This window comes from Podarcis bocagei, assembly GCF_964188305.1.
Source record: "Podarcis bocagei genome assembly, chromosome: 17".
Classification (NCBI taxonomy): domain Eukaryota; kingdom Metazoa; phylum Chordata; class Lepidosauria; order Squamata; family Lacertidae; genus Podarcis; species Podarcis bocagei.
The window spans coordinates 22954465-22979653 of NC_138143.1; the positions used below are offsets into that span (position 1 = coordinate 22954465).

Consider the following 25189-nt stretch of genomic DNA (forward strand, 5'->3'; position numbering starts at 1 on the left):
GAAATTAGGGGAAAACATGTTCTTCTGCCACTCCACCTTCTCCTCCCTTTGACCTTTTGCTCAAAGTTCACAATATTTTTGATGACTGCTTTACCATCTCCAATAAAGACTTCAAGGAGTGTAGACTTATGAGCACCAAATGCCCTAGAAATTCCTTCACAGGGTGAAATTGTTTTTACTGCTTTCCTAGAGGGGAAAGATAAATTTGAGTATCAAGGTATGCAAGATGCAAAGCAATGTTAGCAAAAGGTGTTCTTATTCAAACATTTTTAATAATTATATTCTGAGGTATCACACCTCCCATTCTAGTTTTTAATCCTATTCAGGCTGCAATTATCCAATTACAGTGCTTGAATGTGGGAAATGGCGCTTGGCATTTGGATGAGACATATAAAAAGATCAAAATAGTTACTGCTTGAATTAGGTCACAAGAAGTCTCAGCTGTTAATTGCAAGAACAAAACACTATTGTGTTGTGCATTTTTATTGGATAATAGAGTTGGTGCTCTTTTTTTCTGTGTACTCACACTAATTATTTATACATGTAGCTCGAAGGGGAAAAACACTTAACAGAGCATTTAATCCCATTTAAATTTCCCTCGCCTGAAATCAATAAACAACTTTTTTTTATTGTGAAATGTTTTTTGAGGGCTTGTGATTTTGTGCCTTGTTGTTAGGACACATTGTTTACGACATGGTTCAGGGACCTTCAGGTACAGTTCTCTTAAAGTATCCGTATGGAAATGGCATGAAGAATGGCTTGTAACCTGGTTACCCATATCTGCGGCAGTGACCAGAGGAGGAATAACCCCTGGGAGAAGCACTATAGGTGCACCTATAGCAGCAAAACTGGACACCTTCATGTGCCTCAGCTGCAACAAAACATGTCTTTCCCATATCTGTCTCTACACTCACAGCAGGCTCTGAAACTCTCCAGTGGCTTGACTTTGCCCCCAAAGGCACAACTCTTCCATTGTCTCACAAAACAGATGGATGCCAGGATATCTGAACATTGAAGCATGCTGTCGGTGTTTGTATATTTGAGGCTGCTTCCATATTAGCTGTTTTCTCTGGAATGGAAGTAACTTGTCTATTCAGTTATTATGGAACATTCAGGTGATGTTGTCACTTTGCTGCTGCACATCCTTCATTGACTGAAACCTTCAGAAGGAAACCTTCTAGGGCAGGGTTGTCTGACGCATAGCCCAAGGTCTGCAATGCAGCTGTCAATGTCTCAGTGACATTTGATGCCCTCACATTGCCTTCCCAAAGCTGGGTAACCAAGACTCGGGGCTTTGGGAAGAAGGTGTGAAGGCTCTGACAGGGTCCTAGAGTCTTCCTGCAGTCTTCCCAAAGCCTAGTTGGTACTTTCCCTGCTGTGGGATGGAGGTGTGAGGCTCTAGGACTCTGCAAGAGCCTTGTGCCTCCTTCCCAAAGCCCAGCACCTTGTTTATCTGACTTTGGTAAGGTCATGCGAGGGCTGAGGTGTTTGTGGCAAATTTTGGGCTCGCTCCTCCTAACCCATGTGACAAGGCAGTTACCAGCCCTTGAGAGGTCCCGTGTCAAAGTACTCTTGCAGCCCACTTGGCATGAAAAACCGTTCTGCCCTGTTCTAGGGTGTATATTATATTGAACTGAAAGGGATTTAACTGTGAGTTGACATCCTACCAGTAATATCCCACTCACTTTTTTCCTTTGCTATGGAGAGAGGTGTTTCAGGTTTGTTATGGCCAAGTGAAAAGCACTTCCAATTGCACCTCCAGGTGTTGCTGCGATACATTCCAAAGGCGTACATTTTCTACACACTAGTGAACCTGAATTCTCCCAAGGAATTGGATTTTAAGCAACAAAGGATGGCCGGGGTGTTTAATTTGACGGTAGGCAAAAAACCTATCCCTCCCTGGCCTCTAGTTCTATTCTTGCTGCATGGGCTGGTATCAGTCTGGTAGAGCTGGTCCCTAAACTAGCACAGGTTGCAATTTAGCAGGAGAACAGGGGGGCAATTGACAGCATTCCCAGATCAGGGTACAACATGCGTGGAGCAGTAATTCAGGACAGGGGTGGAAAAACAGTCGATAACACTGGGCTTCCAGGAGGGAGAATGTGGGCGATGTGGATTCCTGAAAGACAACTCTTCACAAAGCACTACTGACCCAAGGTTACAAAATGAGTTCAAGTATTAGGATACAGGTAGCCAGGGTGTCTCTTGAAAGGTGAACAAAAAGGGTGGAGATCCCAGGGGTCAATTGGGGGGGGCAGGTCAATAGGCACTGGATAGGTTTCTTTGGTACAAGGTGGAAGGTCACAAAGGCATTCAGGGTTTTCAGGTATTTATTGCCTCTTAATGAATGACGCGGGTGGGACACAGGTGGCGCTGTGGGTTAAACCACAGAGCCTAGGACTTGCGTGTGATTTCAAAGTAGATTTTTATTTTGTCTCGACTACAGCAGACCAGCATGGCTACCTACCTGTAACTATTTCAGTTGATGGCTCAGGTTATCCAGTTAGTGCAATATCCTTCTTTTAGGCTGCCAATTTAGCAGCCATATAGATAAAAGTGGGAGACATAGTGAAACACATGGAGGCAAAATGGAGGCAATCTGACAACACCGATTATGGAAGAGCAAGACATCAGCAGTAATAAAGAGCTCTAGTGTGAAAAGGACCTGAATATGAATTAATTCTGAACTCAAGGAACAAAAGTCTAATTTAAACTGGCTTATTTTTTGCAGTGTAGTCATGCCCTTAACTCACAGTGATTGTTCTTTGAGAAAGGGATGCCACGTCATAGTACCGAGGGCTGATTTTCATATTTATCGGAAGCACATCCCAAGGCGGAAAATTAGTATCCTTTTGTGTCATTGACTGCCATGCTAAAAATATTTAGGATATAAGAACCAGCAGCAGGAAGCCAATCGGAACAGATAGGCTGTAAGAAATACAGATTTTGGGTCGATCAGTGGATGGGGAGAGGAGGGTTTCTGGTATTCATAGCTGTTTGCAGCTGTTAGCATTCTGCAGCTAACGTAGACATCACCTTGAACTTTCTTCTTGATGATTATCCACTTTTCTCCCTGACAATTGATGAGCTTGACAATCTTATTAAAATGCCAAATATATAATTTGTGGCACGCTTTCCTCCCCAGCATCTGGGTTGCAGCAAAGCAGTAGCCTGGCAAACATTTACAAGACATCTCTTAGGCGGCTTTCAGCGAAGAAATCTGAATGAATTAAATGGATGAATGAAATTTTCCATATTCAGAGAAAGTATACCTCCTCAAACCAGATATGTGGAGCAAACTTGTGTGTGTGTGTGTGTGTGTGTGTGTGTGTGTGTGTAAGTGTCACCACCATACTCCAAAAAACATCTGGTCCAATCCAGCAAAACTCTACTTATATTCTTCTCATAAAGATAGGATGGATCTCATGTTTGAGACACGGCCTTCACTCATTAGTCCAGATCTTGCATTTGTGGATGAAATAGTTTTCTCTCCCCCCCCCTTTTAAGTTGTTGTGGTTTTTTTTAAAGAAAATGATTGATAAGTCTAAGTTTACCTTTCTGGAGTATTACTATTCATATATGCAAGGGCATATTTCAAAGGCTTGCAGGCCACACTAAACTTGCAAGATACTGATGAAATATTCTCATTTTAAAGTTGCTCTCTCACTCTATAATGACATATGTTGTACGAGGGCAGAGGTGATCAACTTTAATGCTGCTTAGGCCAATACACAGACTCTTACAATGACAGTAAGTGCTTTTGGCTTTTTAGGTTAATGGGAACATAATAGACCTCAATAGACCTGTTTTCATCTCCAAGTCATCAGCAAAGGCCAGGCTCTGGCAAAGAGCACTAGGGGAGAGAACACACCCAACCAGCAGTGAGTGGCATGACTTAATCAAGGTCAGGGAGGCCAAATCTATATATTTTTTTGGTGCCAAGAGGCTGCCAGCTAAAACATTTGAAATGTTATGAGGGATTTTATTTTAATGCGTGCCTTTCTGTTGCAAACAACCCCTGCAGGTTACACAGTTCAGTCAAATGTATTTTTTTTTTTTAAAAAAAGTTCTAAAATAAAGTATGCAGTATAAATGAGATTATGATCTGCATGTCCTTTTGACTGAAAGGATTTATTTGCATAATGGTGCCACGTTCACACTTCATGAGTCAGTAGGATTTTCAAGAGGAGACAGTATTCAAGGTGAGAGACTACTGAAGTTCTGAAATGAAACACACACCTTTAAAACCAGGGCTTTTCCTTAAATCATGATAGGTTTGTACGTACAATAAATTACAGGTGCAAAGCTAGCATTCTTTGTTTGTAAATTAAACACATTGTGAAAGAACTATTTTCACAGAAGTGGATTTTAATTATTTAGTAATATTCATAAATTAAAACTGAGCAGGCACCTTCACAGCAACGTACCTAAATTTTCTTTAGGCAATCCTAAACATGTCATTTTTAACACAAAATCTTATTAAGTACATAATTGTTGAATTAGTTAAATTCAGATAAGTTTGCATCAACTTGTTTTCTCTGTCCCCCCCCCCCAGTATTTTAATAAACATTTTCTATTGTTTTCTATAACCCACATAGAGGGTTTTTTTGTTGATTAAGTGGTACGTAAATCCTGTTAAAAATATATAAGCGTTTTTTTAATTAATTAAAATGCATTCTATTCTAGGGCAATAGAATGTCCATCTTTTCATGTGGGATGTTGGAGGGTATGTAATTTGTCATGCCATTAGAACGGCACCAAGAACAAAAAAATCTGTATTGTGTTTGAGGATAGCTGTGTGTGCCTTGGATATTTTTTAAAGCAGTTTTAAATGCTTAGAATTAGATAAATATAAAAACTACTGCACACATTCCCTCTTTCTCATATTATTTAGATTATATAATAGTACAAAGTGTGAGAAATTAAACCAACTCAAGAAAACAAAGATGTTCAGATGTATTTTTAAGGGAACCCAGTAAGAAATTGAACGCCAGTTTAATTCTACAATTCGGCGGCACAACTGTAAAAACTCTGCCCCATTCTCTAACAGTAAGCTGCAGTGTCAGCAAGTAAGCTAGCCAAGTCAAAGTATGAGATGATGTTCAGAACACATTCCAGAGACCCACACAAAAGCCCGCCAGTCTTGTCCACTTCACCTTCAAGGCTGACTCTGAGAAGTGGCAATACTTCAGGCAGCTCCTGAGCCATGAATACAGTTTGTTTGTACTGCAACAATTGCTGGGAAATACCAGCTAGATCATAAACACCATTACACACTGAGTGCTCTTGCTTTCTACAAACTATGCAGGGAAAAAAAACACAATAGGGGAGGGTGAACCCCCTGTCACTGTTCATTTGCAAAGAGATCCACTGAACATAGCTGTCAACTTACAGATTTGAAAATAAGGGGCCAGCAGCCTCGAAAATAAGGGACCAGCAGCCAAAATAAGGGATTTTAGTCAACCAGCTCACGAGCCAAAGGCAGAAAGCCCAGCAGCCAAACGAAGCCTCATGTGGTGGTTCCCACAGCGCAGCAAACCGGCAAAGGGGGTGCAGCAAGTAAAACCACCATCACCTCTCCGCTGAGAAGCGCTGAGCAAAGGCGAGTTCCCAGGCAACATGGGATCGGCACAAGGCATGCAAGCTCCACCCCCCAGTCAGTCTTAGACTCCTTATTGGGTGAGCAACGCAGCCAAGCAACACAGTTGGAGCCTCCCTTCTCCCTGGCTGGCAGAGGAGCTGCTTCCTTTGAAACCCGAGAAATTTAAGGGACATCATCAATAAGGGACAGCAGCGGGACACGGCGCTGGAATAAGGGACTTTCTCGCCAAATAAGGGACGGTTGACAGCTATGCCACTGAAACATTCACACTGCCATCCATACCCGAAGTGTCACCTAAGAAAGGGAGGCTGAGCGTTCAGTTTCAATTCTGCGAACACATGCTATTTAGCTCACATCGCCTCTATTTTCTCCTGGTTTGTCTCAACAAGGTGAGGCCATGGTGCCTGACACGGTGTCAGTGGCGTAGCGTGGGGGGTGCCAAGGGTGCCGGCCGCACCGGGCGCAACATCTGGGGGGGCGCGAGTCCAGAGGGAAGGGACAAGTTCCTTCCTCCGCCGGGCTCCCTGCAGCCACCGCCAGCCTTGCGCCCTAGCGCGCGCGCGCCCCCCGCCGCCGCTGCGGCTGCGCTCCACTCACTGCTCGCAGGAGGAACAGCCGCTGCAGCAGCGCCGACGCCGCCACCGACGCCTGGCCGGCACGGGCAGCCTCCGCCCCCGACGCGCCACCGGGCCTCGCCGCGCCCTGCGCTCCCCAAAAACCTCCGAGAGGAAGCCGGTGGGCGGGCGAGGCCCGGCTAAGCCTCTCGCCAGCGGGTTAAGAGGCTTTCGGTTTCGTCAGCAAGTTTGGCGGGCTTGCTCACGAGTAAATGAGTGGTGGATCATCCCCCTAAGGGTGTGTGTGTGCGCGCTAAAGAAAGGCTTCCGGTTTAAGTTCTTTGTTACGCTGAATGTTTATCTTTTAAAGATACATAGTAATAATAAAAATAAATGAGAAAAACGAAAGGCGTTGGATTTTGCTGTGCATGGTGCCCTTTGGGAACTGGCAAGGTGGGTTTTGAAGCTACTGCTGCAGAGTGGCGTAGCGTGGGGGGTGCAGGGGGGCCCGGCCGCACCGGCCGCAACATCTGGGGGTTAGGGTTAGGGGCGCAAATCCACTGGTTAGGGGGCGCAAATTACTTGCCTTGCCCCGGGTGCTGACAACCCACGCTATGCCACTGCACGGTGTTGTGTGTGGGTTGTTTGCTGGTAGCCTATCCTGCCCAGCCTGGCAGATTCTGCATATCTAGGGAGTGGTTTCACTTTTGGTTTTAGGATCCTAGGGAAAGGATCCTAGGATGTACAGTGGTACCTCTGGTTATGTAATTAATTCATTCCGGAGGTCCGTTCTTAACCTGAAACTGTTCTTAACCTGAAGCACCACTTTAGCTAATGGGGCCTCCTGCTGCCACCGTGCCACTGAAGCACGATTTCTGTTCTCATCCTGCAGCAAAGTTCTTAACCTGAGGTAATATTTCTGGGTTAGCGGAGTCTGTAACCTGAAGCGTATGTAACCTGAAGCGTATGTAACCCGAGGTACCACTATACAGCATGGGCAGGCAAACTAAGGCCCGGGGGCCAGATGTGGCCCACTCGCCTTCTAAATTTGGCCTGTGGACGGTCCGGGAATCAGCGTGTTTTTACATGAGTAGAATGGGTTAAGAACAGTTTCCGGTTAAGAACATACCTCCAGAACGAATTAAGTTCTTAACCCGAGGTATCACTGTGTGTGTGTGTGTGTGTGTGTGTATATATATATATATATATATATATATATATATATATATATCTGGTAAAACAAGCAAACTTACAAACTTACATATGGTGGCAATAGCTTTTGTGGGCCACTAATGTATCATGCATTAAAACTGTGAATTTTGCTCACTGAAAGCTTATGCCATGATATATATTACTTCATAAGGTTTCACAGGACTATTCAATATTTTCACTACACCAGGCTAATATGGCTATCCTTTCCTGACTTCTCAAGGTAATGGTCAGCTTTATTTTACACACACACACAGAGAGAGAAAGAGAGAGCATTGCCATATTGCTGGCATTCAGATTAGTTAAACCACCTCCTATTTTTTAGATTTAGATTTTAGATTTAGATTTAGATTTAGATAAATTTATTGTCATTGTCCGTATATACACAGTATACACAACAACGAAAATCAAACACCCACCCAAAGACCGGGTTCACATATACATTTGCACGTATCTCCGACACTCTCATCCTATTCAAACATAATCTATAAAAACATAAAATCCAGAATATAACATGACCTATTAAGGCATAACATAACCTAAAACCTAAAACATAACCTAAAACCTATCTCATTCCTTCCTACTCTCTGCTTGCTAAACCTTGCAACTGGCCCTGAGATCATTATTTAGTGCAGTCAGAGCTCTTGGATAGAAACTATTCAGAAGGCGTGTGGTTCGTGTTTTCATTGTCCTATATCTTCTGCCCGAAGGCAATAGTTCAAAGAAGTTGTGAGCAGGGTGGGTGGGATCTCTCAGGATATTATGTGACTTCTTCAAAATGCGAGACATGAAGATCTCATCCAGGGTTGGTAGTTGGAGCCCAATAACATTCTGGGCAATTTTAATTGTTCTCTGTAAAGCTTTTTTATCCGTTTCAGAGCTGCTCCCATACCACGATAATATACTATAGGTTAGGACACTCTCGATGGTACTATGATAATAGGACAGGAGTAGGTGCTGGGATAGATTCAGTCCCCTGAGCATTCTCAGGAAATACAACCTCCCCTGCACCTTCCTCACAACCATCACATTATTAGGTCTTATTTATGATTCCAGTTATTTGTGTTATAATCACTATTAGTATTTTGACCCATAAAATCCCATCAAAAGGTCACATAAGAGGAACTTCATTTTGCCCAGAGCCATATTTCTTTCCACTTTTTTTTTTTTTTTTTTTGGAAATTCAGGGGACAATTAAAGTTTCAGCAGTTGAAAATTATCCATTAATTAGAGCTGGAAGCAAGCACCCATGAAATACAGGTGATAACCATAAATCAGAACAATTAGTCTGTCTAGAAAAGCAACATGATCAAATCAAGATCCTTACTGCCAGCTGCTCAAATCATTGGAGGTTGCACCATTTTTTCCTGTTCGGGGGAGATAACTCTGATATGGGATGATACCAGAATTTCATGCTGTAAAGTTACTCATCTAAGAAGCAGAACTCACCGAGGCCTTGAACTCTGAGGGAGCATGCAACTGCAGTGATTTATATGGGACTAGTGACAATAATACTCTGACTCATTTTGCACTGAAAATGGTGTAATACACTTAAAAAGCAGCAGCAAGGCCAGGGTAAGCTCCTAGCTTTGTCTCCTCCAGGAGACAAACTTGGGGCAGTTGGATTAAATCTTGTAGTTATATAGGACAATAATATGGGTATAGCAGTATCACCGATTTTTGCTTTATCTCATTCTACCCAAAGGCAGTTTATATTGCCTCATAGTACCAAAGTAGCATATCTCCGGCTTCCTTAAAACCATAATCTTGTATTGCAGCAGCAGCATCTTTGTAGACAAATCATATGAGATGGAATATATATAATATAGGACACTCAATGCCAGCAATATATCAGCTGATTGTTACCTTTGAAGAAGGTTGCTGTAGCGGCTGATCAGTTAATTGGTGGTTACAGCAACTTCATTTGAACTTTAGCAGGTGGGTTTCCCCACCCACCTGTCAAGTTTTGCCCACAGTGTGTGTGTGTGTGTGTGTGTGTGTGTGTGTGTGTGTGTGTGTGTAACGCTGGCCTTTGGGCCTAATTAGGCCTGGCATGGGTTCCGATTTGGCCTGCAAGCCCATTTTCCCCAAGCCAGGGCTGCTTGTCCTACACGATATGTGATCGTACGTGATGTCAGGTGCTGGGCAAGTAGACACGTGGCTGCCAATGCACAATTGAGAGCTTCCAAGTGTGATCCCCATTGTGCATTGGTAAGGGAGGCTTGCTGTAATGCCAACCAGCTGATAAGCAGCAAGAGTGAGCCTGCTGGGGTAGCTCAACTATTGGCATCCCCATGGATTGTGCCGAACATCATGAGCTTTGACTTATGAAGCTGCGATGGGAGGAGGAATTGCCCCAAACTGGGCAGAGTCTTGCATCACTCATCCAAGGTTACCTGTGTTGGGTCATTCTGCCTCCTGTTTCAGCACCATAACACACAGCTCACAATGCACAATAGCCCACCCCAACCCCCTAGATAAGCTTTTAAGGGAGATACACAATGGGGTCATCAGAAGGAAAAAAGGGAAGGGAAAGATTGCTTGCACAAACTGCCTTCTACTCATGCAGTGTGAGACAGCACACTCTATAGCTAACTCTATCTTGTTTATTTAAAAAAACCAACAAAAGCTAACCAGCCGGGTGGGGCATATATGCCCATTTCCAATTGTTATCTAGCACCCCCTTGCTCGTCGTTTTCTTTTTCATTTTACACGCTCTATATGCTTCTGCAACTTCTTGTAGGTTGTTTTTTTTCTTCCCCATCCTGGGGATCAGCTTGAACATTTATTTTTTATGCTACATGGAGCACTTTGTATGAAGCTGGAAATCCATCTTTCATAGTTAGCTGCATCCTAGGTCAAGTGCTGCTCAGTAAACATTCATAGAATTGCACATGACAGGTAATATTTCATAATGCCTTCTTCATCCGTATGCTTCCAGTGCCGATGCACAGTGTGGGGATTTTAAAAGGGCATGATTACCCATTTTATATTAAAATTAATTCAATTGTGTATGAAGTTAATTGGAGAAATAGTGCCAAGTTCAGACTTGCTTCTGTATTTAAAAGGGTGAAGCAACCTTTTACTACCCTGCTTTTATAAAATGAAGTGTGCCATGCAGTGTGATCCCAGACATGTGTACTTTAAAGTAAGTCCCACTGAGCTCGGCATGACATATTCCCAAATCCAGATGCACACGATTTCTGCCTTAGGGCTCCTTTCCAAAAAGCTAAGAAAATGCCAACAATGAGCGTATGAAATTTGCTTCAAGTCTATATGGTTCTATTCAGGCGCTAAGAGAAGAGTGTATCTGCTTGAAGGGCTTTTAATGAAAGCACACAAGGGCAACGCAACTTTGGGAACAAGAGTTATGTAGTGCATGTTTCTATGCTGCACTGAAGGAAGATGCAATGTGATCTGAGAGCTCGCAGCTCATGTGCAAAACACAAGATGCTGATTAGGAGTTCTAAATGAATTTCTTATCCATGGCAGTGGAAGCAGCAGCTATGGGTTAGCTGGGTAATGGAAAGAGGATTTGAAAGCCACACAACACAGGAACGTAAGAAACTGCCTTATCGGACAGGCCACTGTATAGCTCAGTCTGGCAATGGCTCTGAAGAGTTTCCAGCAGAGTTCACTCCCAGATCAAATCTGGAGAACCCAGAGATTGAAACTGGGACCTCTTGCATGCAAAAAAGAAAAAAGAAACAAAATGCACTATTACTGACCCACCCTACTCCTTTTCTTGCACAATTCAACCATACTTGGTTTTGCATCAGTAATCCTGAACATCTTTACTTTAAATAAAGTCCTAATAAATTCAACTGGGCTGGTTTCCAAATTACTATTAGGATGACATACATGCAATCTTTTTATCTTATTTTTTGGGGGGAAAGGAATGTTTATACAGCAGGAAGATTTGAATCAGAATTTTAAATATTTTAGTGTAATTTCCATTATCTATCTATTTATCTATATATATCAATAACACTACTTCAGTGAAAACTCATCAAAATACCAGAAGTACTACAAAAGTGAGGTGGAACTAAAATAGAACTGACTGTAAAATCCAAGTGTTAACACATTATTTTATATGCAGTTACATTCATATAAAAAAGGCTCATGCATTCAGAACAGTGTATTGCAAAGGCTGAACAAGAAGTCATTCATCACTGTCCATATTACATTATGCACAGATCCATAGAGTGTCTCTAGAAGAAAATCCCACTTTTTAAACTTTCAGGATAAATTATGTAGCATGTCATTTGCACTTACAGACAAATGTATAAATGATTCTGGGATAGCATATACCAAATGTTATACAGACCTGTTAAAAGCTCTGAGATAGAAGCAGAAACAAATACTATATTAAAATAGTCGTATGTATTCATCCTCAAAAGTCCTGGAAAGTTAACAGAAAACTATATAACTTTTCAATCTGCAGAGGCCATTTTTAAAAAATCGAACTTCTAGAGATCTGAGTACTAGATGATGTGGTTTAGCATATTCATAATATTCATGGGCTTTAAAGGGCTTTAAATTTAAGGGAAAAGGTACTTATGCTGTTTATTCATTTCCTGCAAAGAGATTTGCTGTACTTAATCAGGGGTACTTTCTCACGCTGGAACACAAATACTTAAAACATAGTTACCTTAAAAGATAACATGTTAAACACACTTTAGGAGCTACTGTCAGTTTGCAAAGCCACAAATGTGGTATAATAGGTCTAATGGAAAATCACAAAGGCTATATTGTATGTGACTGCCAGTCCATACATACAGTACATGTGGTACAAAAGCAAGACAAAAGGCTGTTACTATTGCACTGGTAAGCTTCTATCTCCCTCCCCCCCCCCCAATCTCTTGTTCTTCCAGAAGTTTCCTTTCACATTATTTCAGTCCTGTGAGCCAGGAGGGGAGCGGGAGACCCCCACATGTTTGGAGGGGGGAGGTCTGAAGCAGGCTGCCTCCTTTGCACCTCCTCTCCCCACAAAATTTAGAACGCTAACTTCTGAACTTGCAGCTGAACACTAGTAAGAATAAGCGTAGGAGACCCTGCATGCCAAGGAATGCTTATTGTTTATCCTTTCGCCTCAACCCAATTTTTATTAACTGTGCAATTACTTGTTTAGAACAATACTGTAATTACATAAAGGTAAAGGACTCCTGGACAGTTAAGTCTCATCAAAGGCAATTATGGAGTTGTGGCGCTCATCTCGCTTTGCAGGTCAAGGGAGTTGGCGTTTGTCCGCAGACAGCTTTCCGGGTCGTGTGGCCAGCATGACTGAACCGCTTCTGGCATAACAGGACACCGTGACGGAAACCAGAGTGCGCAGAAACGCTGTTCGATGCAGCGGTACCTATTTATCTACTTGAGCTGTTATGTTTTCGAACGGCTAGGTTGGCAGGAGATGGGACAGAGAAACGGGAGCTCACCCTATCGCAGGCATTTGAACCACCGACCTTCCAATTGGCAAGCCCAAGAGGCTCAATGGTTTAGACCACAGCGATCCCCTCCAAGTGTCCCTATTTTCCAGGTACAGTCTCGGAATGACGAAAGCCATCCCGGCTTCTGATTTAATCCTGGAGAGCTGTAGTTTTTAGTTGCCTGAAAGGTACATTCTTAAGAATATGATTTCCTTTAGCACCATTATTAGAGGATAGTTGATCTGAGAACTCAGAAAGATTCCTTCTCTGAAAATCTTGAAAGACTAAAGGCCTGGAATCGTAACATACTCATTTTGTGTGTGTGTGTGTGTGTGTGTGTGTGCACGCACAATATTGGAATGATACAGCATCCCTAATGAAATACTGTCTTTGGTTATATTTCAAAGAAATTTGGTATCTAGCTCATTTTTCTCACTGTGGGTATTTACTTCAGCTGAAGCTTCTCTCCACCCCACCTGGCCATACCCAGTGCCTGTGATGAAGGCAGGCTGTGTAGTCATTTGGCAATAATTCATTTGCTCATGGATAGGTAACCAATATCTAGCAGCAAGATTTAGTGATGAAGTAAAGGGATAAGTGGCATAGGCTAGATACCCAAACAATAAAAAATAGAAGTACAACTGATAAATTACAGTAAAACAAGGAACTTGTAATGAGCTGTTTTGATTTATGATCTTAATTTTCATTTCACATAAGTAATCTATCTTAATACAAAACACAAAGCCTCGCCTCTGCTTTATTAAGTAATACATTTCATATTCCATAGCTTTAAAAAGAGTGGGGGTAGATCAAGAATTTGGGTAATGTAGCGGATCATTTGTTGTAGATTACTACAAGGTGAAATTTAAGCAACTTTCAAAAGAAGTAATATGTGACTATTGTTTGGTTAACACTCAGCGTTGTGTGTTAGGAGTCACTTTCATATTAAGGCAATAATGGGTAGATATAACTTAGATTGTTATAATAATTTCATTATGAGATCATAAGCTCTTGCCTTCCTATGCACAAAGGAATAATTTGGTTTGGCTCTGATATAAATTCATGTGCTAGCATATTTTGAAGGGATTGCAAGGTTTCCCATTCCTCTTGCTGGACAGTTGATTGGCAAGAGAGAGGAGATGCTGGTGCCACTACTACTACTACTACTACTACTACTACTACTACTAATAATTTGATATTTATACCCCGCCCATCTGGCTGGGTTTCCACAGCCACTCAGGGCGGCTTCCATAACCTCCAAAATTTCTCAGATGAAAATAGGAACTCCCTTCCCAACTGACCCTCCTCAATCCCTGCTTTTTTGTCCTCCCACCCACAATATTATTCACATTCTCCTATGGATATTTTGTATCAGCAAAGACCTTCAAATTTACCTCAGATTTTGCTTTAGTGGCAACTCTCATACGCAGCAGGCCAGCTGCAGTTATAACATCCTTGCATTGTTTTGCTTGCTTGTTGAGCCCATGTTCCTTACTGTGTCTAAATTTCCCCCCTTACCTGTGTTAAATTTTATGAAGAGCTTTTGTCATTTTTATTTTCCACTAGAGACTGGGCTGAAAAACGCAGACATATTTCTCTTGGAGCTCAGTTCTTATTTCAGAAGCAGCCAAGGGAGGGGGTCTTGCCATCCTCCAAGGGGTTTCTTTTCTTTTCTTTTTCTTTTAAGTCACCCATAATAGAATGGAAATCCAAAAATTTCAGCTGTTTTATTTATGTCATATTTATCTCCTGAAATATACAAGGCGAATTAATGAAAAGCTTGATGTTTATTAATCTCACTGCTGCTCTGAGAACGCAAGTCCCAGTAGCTACTACTTACCAACACACTGGGAATTTTCTGTTTTGCTTAGGTGGGCATGTAGTTGTTGAGAGATAATGACGCTTCTCCTATCTAAAAATCTATAAAGAGCTAAGTTTGCTCTATCCCCTTGTATGCACTTCTCCAAGTGACATCTATGAGAGAAGTCATATTCTTTCGGGGGTGTTAATGCTGTGAACCCCTCCATCATATGCTCAGGTTGTATTTATGTGTAAATAAACCATATATCATAAAGACCACCCAGTCTACTCTATACCTCACTCCAAAGGAAACACAAATCCAGGGTAAGTGCCTAGAATCTCACATGGCTTAGAAACTGGGATGAAGTGCAACACTGGTGTCAGAAGTAGGATTCGTGTTTCCCAGAGAAAAACCTGTGAGTGAGGTGTGCCTGAGTTGAAATGGAGGGAAGAATAGCATTACTCCTTGAACCAGCAACAAAGGCAGCAGCATAACCAGCAGATAGATAAAACAGAGCAGCTGCTGGCAGAGTGGGTGAGAAGCGTACATGAAGAGCCCAGCTGCAAGACACCCAGATGGATGGGGTGGCTGAAGAGATCCAGGGTGCGAATGTGCAGTGGAGGGGCTGGTATGCAAAGCGATGCAATCAGTATCTGAAGGCAAGTGAGGAAACAATGCATTGGAGAAAGGTGAGCTGGCTAAAGGAGCTGCACTTCATATCAAATTGCCATAATTGTTTTGCCTGCTACAGGATGTTTTAATGCCCACCATGGTGCAGTGGTATTCCAACTACAAATGATATTCGGTTTTACTCTATTACGGCTAATACTTGAGGCAGGGGCTTGACGAGACAATCTTTTAAGTTCCTTGAGCCTATGCAAACATAAATCTATGAAAGATCAAAATGTAATTATAAACTCTGCTCCCTATTCCACTGCCCTCCAAAAGAGAACCGATAAACTTATTTAAATTGTTTATTCTTATATTACCACGGTTCAGTCAGAAAGGGGAGGTGGGGGTAACGTTTGCCTGATATTCTTTGTGATATTCAGCTTCAGAGGATTTTTGAAGTGCTAAAGCAGCAGGTAGCAAAATCTGAAACTACACAGGGACTGTAAAGTGTATGCCTACTAGAATGCCTCTGATTAAGATCTTGAAGACAGCAGAAAATAAAATTAGCACAGTCTTTGAATGGCCCCTGGCAAAAAACATAGGCTTCACCTGACTTTAATCCCCACATTGTTTGGCATTTTCACTATCATCCTGCTACATTATGCCTCCTCTGAGTCATATGATCTCTGTCAGCCTTCTGGACACAGTAAAATAGCTTATATGGAGGCTATTTTGCAGTTTCCACTGAGGCATTGTGTTCCTGTAAGTTCTTTCGGGTAACTTCTGATATATTTGAAGTAAAGTGAATGTGGGCGGTTGGCAGAACTGGAGTTAAAAGAAAGAAAGAAAGAAAAAGCATTACTCTGAGAATGACAGTTCTAGAAGTCACGGGTTCCTATTTAGAATGATATACATGATGCTTTCAATGAAACCCACCAACACTACGATGGCGCTCCAGTTGAGGGGTTCCCTATCTGTGGTTCATGGAACAACAGTGGTCTGAGAACTTCAACCCCTGATAATGTTCACATAATGGCTGAGGGGAAATTCCCCCCTTCCCCCTCCCACCCAGTTCTTAACTTGTTCTTTCAACTGTCTTGTGGCAAAATAATTGCCTAACATGTTGCTAACATTGACATTCATCTTCCTACCTTCAGGCCTGTTAATTGTTTCTGTTCATTGGTTGTTTGATTAAAAGTCTTTATTGCCACTGAAAACTTTGAGTACATCATATGTAATGTCACCCATAAATCCCCCTCAGTGCTGTTGGGAAATCTAAAAATGCCCAAGAGCAAAGATTTTAGTCACGAAGGAGTTTTCATGTCCATTGTTCAGCAAGAGGTTCAATATTGCATAATTCAAAATGAATGCAACCCTCCATCTTAAAGCCAAATGATCCGTGCAATAATATTTGTTTTTCATTTTATTTTTCCTCCTCTCACTCTGCTGATTCCGACCCCCTAAAAATATTTTCCTCTTTACTGGAATAAAATTATTCTTTTACCATGTTCAGGAATATTAAAGAAGAGAAAGAGCAGAGTGAAAGGAAAAACAAATAGCCCTTAATCCTAGAATCAGGGCTTGCTTAGCCACGACACAAGGTGAGGCAATTACCTCAGATGGCAAAATCCACAGGGGCAGTGGATCCCAATGTAGATCTTTATTCAAGACGGGTCCAGCCAAGAAGCAGGGTGAGATGACTGCCTCAGGCAGCTAGATCCACTGGGGCAACAGATCATATGTCTATCTTTCTTTCCCTTCTTGGTCCTGATGTAGATCTTCCCTCACCCCTTCTTACCTGGTGAGGAAGAAGGAGGTACCATTTTGGCATCCACCTCAGGTGCCAAAATGAATTCGGCCACACACACACACACAACACACACACACAGAGAGTGGTACCTCCAGTTGCGGACAGGATCCGTTCTGGAGCTCTGGTCGGATCCTGAGGTTTCCGCAACCGAAGGGACCGCTTCTGTGCATGCGTGGGGGGCGGGGGCGGTAGAGCGCTTCTGCGCATGCATGCATGGCAAAATCCTGAAAAAAAATGCCATTTACATATTCCGAAGTTTATGTAAGCATAGGGACACATAAGTGGAGGTATGACTGTGTGTGTCTATCTGTCTGTCTGTCTGTCTGTCTTATATTTTGTATGCCTGTTGTCTTTGTCCATGGAGTCCATGGTGCTGGAGGAGACTCTTGAGAAGGAAATCTCAAGGAAATCAGCCTTGAGTGCTCACTGGAAGGACAGATCCTGAAGCTGAGACTCCAGTACTTTGGCCACCTCATGAAAAGAGAAGACTCCCTGGAAAAGACCCTGATGCTGGGGAAGATGGAGGGCACAAGGAGAAGGGGACGACAGAGGACGAGATGGTTGGACAGTGTTCTTGAAGCTACCAAAATGAGTTTGACCAAACTGCGGGAGGCAGTGGAAGACAGGAGTGCCTGGCGTGCTCTGGTCCATAAGGACACGATTAAATGACTAAACAACAACAAATCTATCATCTATCTATCTATCTATCTATCTATCTATCTATCTATCTACCTACCGTACTGTATAATGACTTTTATGTTTGAACATCCAATATTTTCTAGAGGTAACTGGATACTCACCAGGTTGGCTTCTGGCCTGGGTTTGTAACTGCCTTAGCTGGACTAGAGAGTGACCCTAATTCATGTGAGAACCTTCTCTGGGTCTTTCCTCTAAGGAAGGCCTGGAAGTTGATGGCAAGGGAGAAGGCTTTTTCAGTGCTCCCTTTATGTGCAACACTCTCCCCACAGTGAGAACCACCTGGCAGCTTTCCCCAGTCCTTTGATGGACTAAGCTGATTATGTTTTATTGTTAGCAGGTGTTGTTTAAATTATTAAAAATTTAATGTTTCATATGACTTTCCTTCTTTTTATGGTGTAATGTATTTATGTTTTTAAATATGAGTTGCTTGGAAACATTCTTAGGTAACAGGCAAGTAATAAATCCAACAAACAAACAAATAATATATTGGGGCATAGACAGCTGGAGTACAAAATTGATTTTCTTAGTTCTCTTGGCAGATTTCAGTACTGGAAAACAAAAGGTTGCTTTGCAAAAATGGGGTCGAGAGGTTTATACAGAGTGTCAGTGACACCAGTCCTTCCAGGAGAGGGAAGAATCCAGAAAATGGTGATAAAATACTTTTTACCCAATGGCCTTGGTTTAGGCTGCCACATGGTCCAATTGTGTCTACCATGTTTAACATCTATATGAAAATGCTGGTTGAGGGTATCCAAATTGCTGGACCGAATAAATGTCTCTCATTTTCACCTGCTTTTCGGGTCTTGGGAGAAGTTTTGAACCAGTGCCTGGCCTGGGATCAGTGATGTGAATTGGATGTGAATGAGCAACTTGAAACTTAATCCAGACAAGATGGAGGTAGCATTGTTTGGGATTCGGCTGATATGGTTTCATTGTTTTAGAAATGGTTGCACACTTCCTTAAGAATCAGCTGAGCAGCTTAAAAATGCCTCTGGATCTAGATTTGATACTGAATTCCTAGGTGAAAGCGGCCAGGAATGCTTTGTCAGCTGCTTCAGCTAGTACCAGCTAAGCAGCTCCCTGGAGAAATCAGACCCAGGCATAATCGCTCATCCTCTGGTTACATCCAGATTAGATTATTGCCAAGTGGATCTGCCTTAAAAATTGACCAGAAAATTCACAGCAGCTGGACAGTTTTCCAGGGTAAGATGCTGGGACAATATCACTTTAGTCATTCCACCTTCACTGATGATCAGTTTGTTTTCAGGACCCAAATGAAAGTACTAGTCATAATCTTTAAACCTCTAAACAGCATGGGATAAATACATTTTATGTCTTACCTCTTGACATATAAACATGCTTAGGTGCTCTACTTAACATCTGAAATTTTGTTGACTGTCTTCTGTCATCTGAAGTGGGTGAGGGGCTAAGTTATGCAGTGCCCTTTGTTGAGAGCCTGACCTAGTCACATTTCAATGACCAGTAAAACATGGCAGCTTAAGAATGTATTTGATCTTTGTTCCTTTTCTTTGACTTGTTGGCCATGAAGTTATATTATTTGTTGGCTGTTTTATTGGTTATCATTTACTATTTTAAAATTAATATTGTTAATTGTGGCCATTTGATGGAAATGAGGCAAGAAGCATTTCCCCCACCCTTTAGACATTAAAATAATCAGATGTGTGTCATCTGTTATGTTAGCAATCCCAGGAATGTGACTTTGAATACAGTGACATCGATAACTCTGTGGTCCAGCAGAGGGGATCATTCACGGGCACAGCTTGCATGGAGATAATATGACGTCTGTTCTTTATTGAGATCTGTTTTGATTTATTTGTGAGATGCTTATGTCTTTTCCAAGAAATTCATCACCATCCTATGCCATTTAGTGTGTTTTCCTATCACTTTCCTAACTACAAAAAGTCTTTGTTGCACCAAAGTGATAGAGCACTTTAATCCACTTTAATTGTGCAAACCTAAACTTCCAATCATGCAATTGAATCCCTCTCATAATTGCAGTCTGGAGGTGACCAGTTTTCATAAGCCATGGTTTATGCATTTGTGAACAAACATCAGGGCAAAATACTCCCTTGTTATTCCTCCCCTCATCCCATCATGCTCCAGCTTCAACACAACTATCTTGGCTTGTATTGAGTTTCCCATTGTGTTCACACCAAGGAACTCTGGCTTAATGTCAGCTGACAAACTAGAAAAATAAGTCATGCTGGTATATGGGCTTTCTCATGTGCCAGTGAAGCCAACACCTAACACAATCCTAGCTATTTGTACATATCTCCATTGTACTGTTGCTGGGAAATGATCTAGAATCTACCTGTAAAATCCTGTAAAGTTGACAACTTGGAAACTTTAGCATAATTTTATTTAGAGAAAATGAGGTGCAGAATGATTAAGAGCATTCTAAATCACTGGGAGAACACCTGGAAAAGCACAGCTTGATTTAGGATAGCTGTTCCGGTAGAGGAGTACATGCTTAATTAAACACATTTCTTGGAAAATAATTCTGCTATGACAGATAAGACAAATTCAGTAGCTCTAGTAAACTTACTTTCTAAAAAAAGAGAGCACCTGACAAGATCGCACACTGAAGATGAATAGCTAGCAGAATGAAATACAAGGAACCCCTCCCTGCATGCACTGTTGTTGGTTGAACTTCCATTGGTCCATAAACATGGGAGGGAAATCATTTTTTCCTTCAAACTCAAACATAATAAACTCTAAATAAACAAATAAATAAGGCCAATACAAAGATATTCTTCTAAGTCCACATAATAGTTCATAGATAAGACAAGTGTTCATGTCAATCATCTGCTCACCCATAGTTATACCTACCCCTTCAAGGGAGCTGAAAATATGTGGCCACTACAAGTTGAATGTATCCTACTATCTGTTTCAATTGTTTAAAAGGGGCCTCAAAAATGCCAAATAAGTAATGTTGTTTTGCTTTGGATAACTCTAATCAGTTTTATCCTGTTCCAGATCTACCCTTTAGAAAAGTCTAGAAGGCCAAGTCATACCATGCAATACCATAGATGTCTGCATTTCTTACTACTCTTTCCTATTCAGGGCAAAACAACATACCATTCCAAAGCCCACCATGACTTGTTTTCATAAAGAAATCATGGAAACAGCAAGACCAGATAACCCACTTCAACAAATAGAGGAACAAATCAATGAAAAGGTAGAGAGTAGCCATGAGACAATAACTAAATCTAAAAAACTTACTAGGGCAATGGCTTCATAAGGCCAACCAAAATGCCACAAAATAGCACACACACTTTCAAGTTTTCTGCCTTAGATTTTGTAACAAACATTCTCTTGAAAACTCTCTCTAGCACATTATCCCCCTGTAACAGAAGCATGGAAGACACTTGACTCAGGGCAAGGAAACAAACTATTATTATTTTCAGATCTCTTCCAGCTCTGCAGTTCTACTGAAATTGTCATCTGGAGATTTTGTGCACCTTATAAAGCATTTTGCTAAATAGTTGAACTGCTTTCAGTATATTCCAGAATTTCTAAATTCCAGTCTGCTTTGAATAGTGCCCACCAACAGAGGGGCAGATACCCTAGTACTTCTGTGAATTCATCAACCAACGCATTTTTTTTTGTCATTCACTTCCATAGGTTTATACTTCCCTGGCTACCTGTACCAACGTTTTAGATAAATGAGAGGCAATTAGAATTCTCTGTCAAAGGCTGCAGTGCTCAGCCAGGAAAATCAAAGCACCAAACTCTAATCAGAATTTTTAAGAAGAAGAGTGTAGCCTGGAATATAGCAGTAGCAAGGCCAGTGCAGTGTTTGAATTACAATAACATCAACTACACACAAGTTTATGGCTGATATTGATTAAGTGCGGCAAATTAAAAAAAAATAGTACTTATTTTCAATTTTCTTTTATTTGCTTGGTGTATTTTTTTTTAAGTGATAGATGTAAAACAGGGCAAAGAAATAATAACAAAGAATGGAGTCCAGTTATTTACATTTCAGAGTAATTAACACTGAACTGTTTAACATCTATGCCAGTTCTACTGTGCTGAATCATGCAAGCAGCAGTTCTGCCTCAGAGAAAGATCATTTTCAGGTATTTTTAAAGTTAAATAGCATACTTTTATACCATAAATACAGTATAAAATATTTCAGCTTTGAAGCATTTAATCACTTTTAAACAGAAATCAAGCAGCTGTGAGGGCACATCTTTTAAATGTCAGAACAAGTGTTCGGTTTTGCTATAGTTTAGATTTCTTTCATTTCAGGTGTCACTTGACATACAATGTCATTTTTTTGACAGACAGAACTTCCAAGGGAGTCTAAACGACTGGGTAATTTTTGTGTGTGAAGAAATAAAAATGACCCCCAGACTTTTTATTTCACTGCCAAGTAAACGAAAGCTGTTGAATGTTTTGCTAAAACTGTTGAATGTTTTGCTAAAGTATGGGAACAGGAGGCAGACATCGCTTAGAGAAACCCCACTTTGTGGAGTGATATACATCGCAATCAGGCAGCAGGACTACTTTTGAGGCCAGGGTGGGGTTCAAAGAAGAGGACAGGCCAGCATGACATTTGGATACACACTGATGCATATCATGCTTTGAAGATGGGAGGACCAAGACTATATGAGCCCTTGCCTGGTCCACCCCTCAACTCTTTCATCTCCATGACTGGATTTTTGATGGCATTGTGGGAGCTGGGCTTTTCAGCCCACTTGTCTGAACACTGGTTGGGTGTTTCCCAGTTGTTGCCCCGGGCCTGAATATATTCTAGGACAACCCCACCACATAGGTGATTTTTTTAAAAAAAGTAATTTCTGAGCCTCCTTGCTTAGTCATTCAGCTCTTTTTACCCATGGTCATTGTGGAGACTGCAGACATATCTTCTGGAGCTGCTTGTGTGCTGGGAATGGGCCACATGGTTAATTACTGTACATGTGGCTCTCCTTTTCTGTGCTGTCTGTTTGAGGGATCACCTTTCCCTGGGCAAGATTTGGGGGTGGGACATTTCTGAGTGGATTTCTTTGGCTTCCCTGCTAGGTTAACACCGAAGAATGGCAGGGATGGACTCAAGGATACTGGAAAGGCAGTGAAGGCTTCTCCCAAGTGCCCTCTTCTCCTTTCCCATCTGGGGAAGAGGAGGAGCTTGATCTGACAGAAATGTTAGCCCGCCTTGACAGCCTGGAGAGGGCTCATAAAAAGCTACCACTGGCCTCAATCTGGCCTCAATGGCTAAGATGCACCCCCAGTCTGGAGACCTGTTGGTGAGTTTCAAAGATGGTGCTATTCCCTCTACAGAAATCTTGTTTTCTTTCTCCTATCATTTACTCCCTTCCATGCAATAAAAGTTTTGGAAAGGGGAGTACATTGATGTGTTCTCAATGTTTTTTTATGAAGCAAATTAAAAATGATAAGAGCAAAGGGTAAGACAGGAATCAAGAGAATATGAAGCATAGGAAGGTGGTTCGGTACTGGTCAAAATGGTGTCCCTGAGTTTTTACATATATGAGGGTGACATGGCAGAAGATGCCAATTTGTGGGCCTGTGCTTTTGAAATACTGACATTGTTCACTGGGCTTGCTCAGTATTCCAGTTATTTTGCATGATTATTGTTTCTGGTCAAATAGGATTCACAGGTTTCTGAATTGTTGCAAACACCTGCAAAGACTGCTTGACCAGAGGTGAAATTGTCCACGTCATGAGCAATGATGGCTCAGTCATGCCTCTTTGAGCTTGCTGAAAAAGGGTCATTTTGCAGCCTCAAATGTGTAGTCATGCTGAGGTCACCATGGATACATTTCCTCATATGTGAATACATTGCTTGTATAGATGCAGATATAGTGAGACTTGGCAGTTCCCATGCAAGAGTGAACCCTAGGTTTCAATGGATTCATTCAAATGTATCTGCCATTCAAAATGATTGTGGCAAAATTGCCATGTCCAACAGAAACATGAGAATTGAGATGGAATATACTGACTTATGTTCCAAGTTCACTTAATAAGTTTGTTATGGAAGAATAACGACAGCTAGTCTTCTGGAAATCTCGTCAAGTAACTTTTTATTGTTATGTTGGGTGAAGTGCTCAGACTTCACATCTCAAGTATTTAAAAAATATGATATCTCTGTCTGTAGACTTTCCTATATCTGAGAGCTCACCCAGCACATAAAGTTTCAGAATAAGGTGGCTAAAATATGCTGGCAAAGCTCCCAGATGTCTGTTTCATTTGCAGCAGATCCCAGAGCATCAGTCTCAGTCATCAACCAGTGCTTAGGAGAAGTGATCGATTGCATGAGGATGAAATGATTGATATTATTCATTCATTCATTTTTAACCACAATATCCTGTCCTTTTGTTTCAGTCCAAAACCCAAGGTGGCTTATGTAGCAGACTAAAAACAATCAGGTAAAAACAAAAGCATATAAATTGACAGAGGGCAGCAGGTTGTTTTGTTTTTCCCCCTTATAAAACAACAAACATGAGAAAAGTCAATATTAATGAAATAAAACCCTGGTCATGCTGAAGTCCTGCTGAAATTATTGTTGCCAGAATGTTTAATTAGTGACAGAATGTTGTGGGAAACAGAGCCAGACACATGATCTGGGCAGGGATTTTACAGGCTAGGCAGAGGAACAGAGGAGACTTTCTCATATGTTCCCACCAGCCACATTTCAGATGGAGGAAGGGTATACGAGACAACTGCCCCAGGTGGCCTGAAATGATGGGCAGGCTTACACAGGAGAATTTAGTCTTTTAAAATATGTGGGTACTAACCCATTTAGGCTTCAAAAGTGATAACCAGGCAAGATGAAGCTTTTGCTATTGAGAGATTCATGTGTCTGTTATCATTAATGACGTTGCTTTACTAGAATGGTTCAAATTCACAGCCTACAAAGCTTCTTGGCCAGCATTAGCAAATTAATCCTAGGCAGTGATCATGTGACCAGGATCACTTTTTAATCATCTGAATAGGGCTATGTGGATTGCACCCTGCCCTGTAAGATCTGTCTACCATCATTCATATGTCTGTAAAACATCTAGAGTTCTAATATTTGAAGTAGCCCCACTGAAATCAGTGCCACTTAAGTACGTCAGTTGATGTAGTATAAGGATAACAATACAGCAGTCCCTCTGGTTGCAAACAGGATCCATTCTGGAGCCCCGTTCACAACATGAGCAGAATGCAACCTGCTTCTGTGCCTCTGCGCATGCGCGGGTCATGATTCGCCACTTCTGCACATGCACATGACGTCATTTTGAGCGTCTGCACATGTGTGAGCGGTGAAACCTGGAAGTAACCCTTACCAGTACTTCCGGGTCGCCACGGGATGCACCCTGAAAACGTTCAACCTGAAGCAAATGCAACACGAGGTATGAATGTACTTGTAATGTAAAACTGGGATTTCCAAATTTATGAAAACTCTGTTTAGATTGCTGTGCATTTTAAAAAAAAATATGGGAGTCCTAC

The 25189-nt window shown here is 41.6% G+C and overlaps 1 protein-coding gene across 27 annotated transcripts in view; it reads right to left on the reverse strand.

Moving 5' to 3' along the window:
* The window catches only part of PTPRD (protein tyrosine phosphatase receptor type D), a 1185728-nt gene that overhangs the window by 772519 nt on the left and 388020 nt on the right, over window positions 1–25189 (reverse strand). The window lies entirely within an intron of this gene.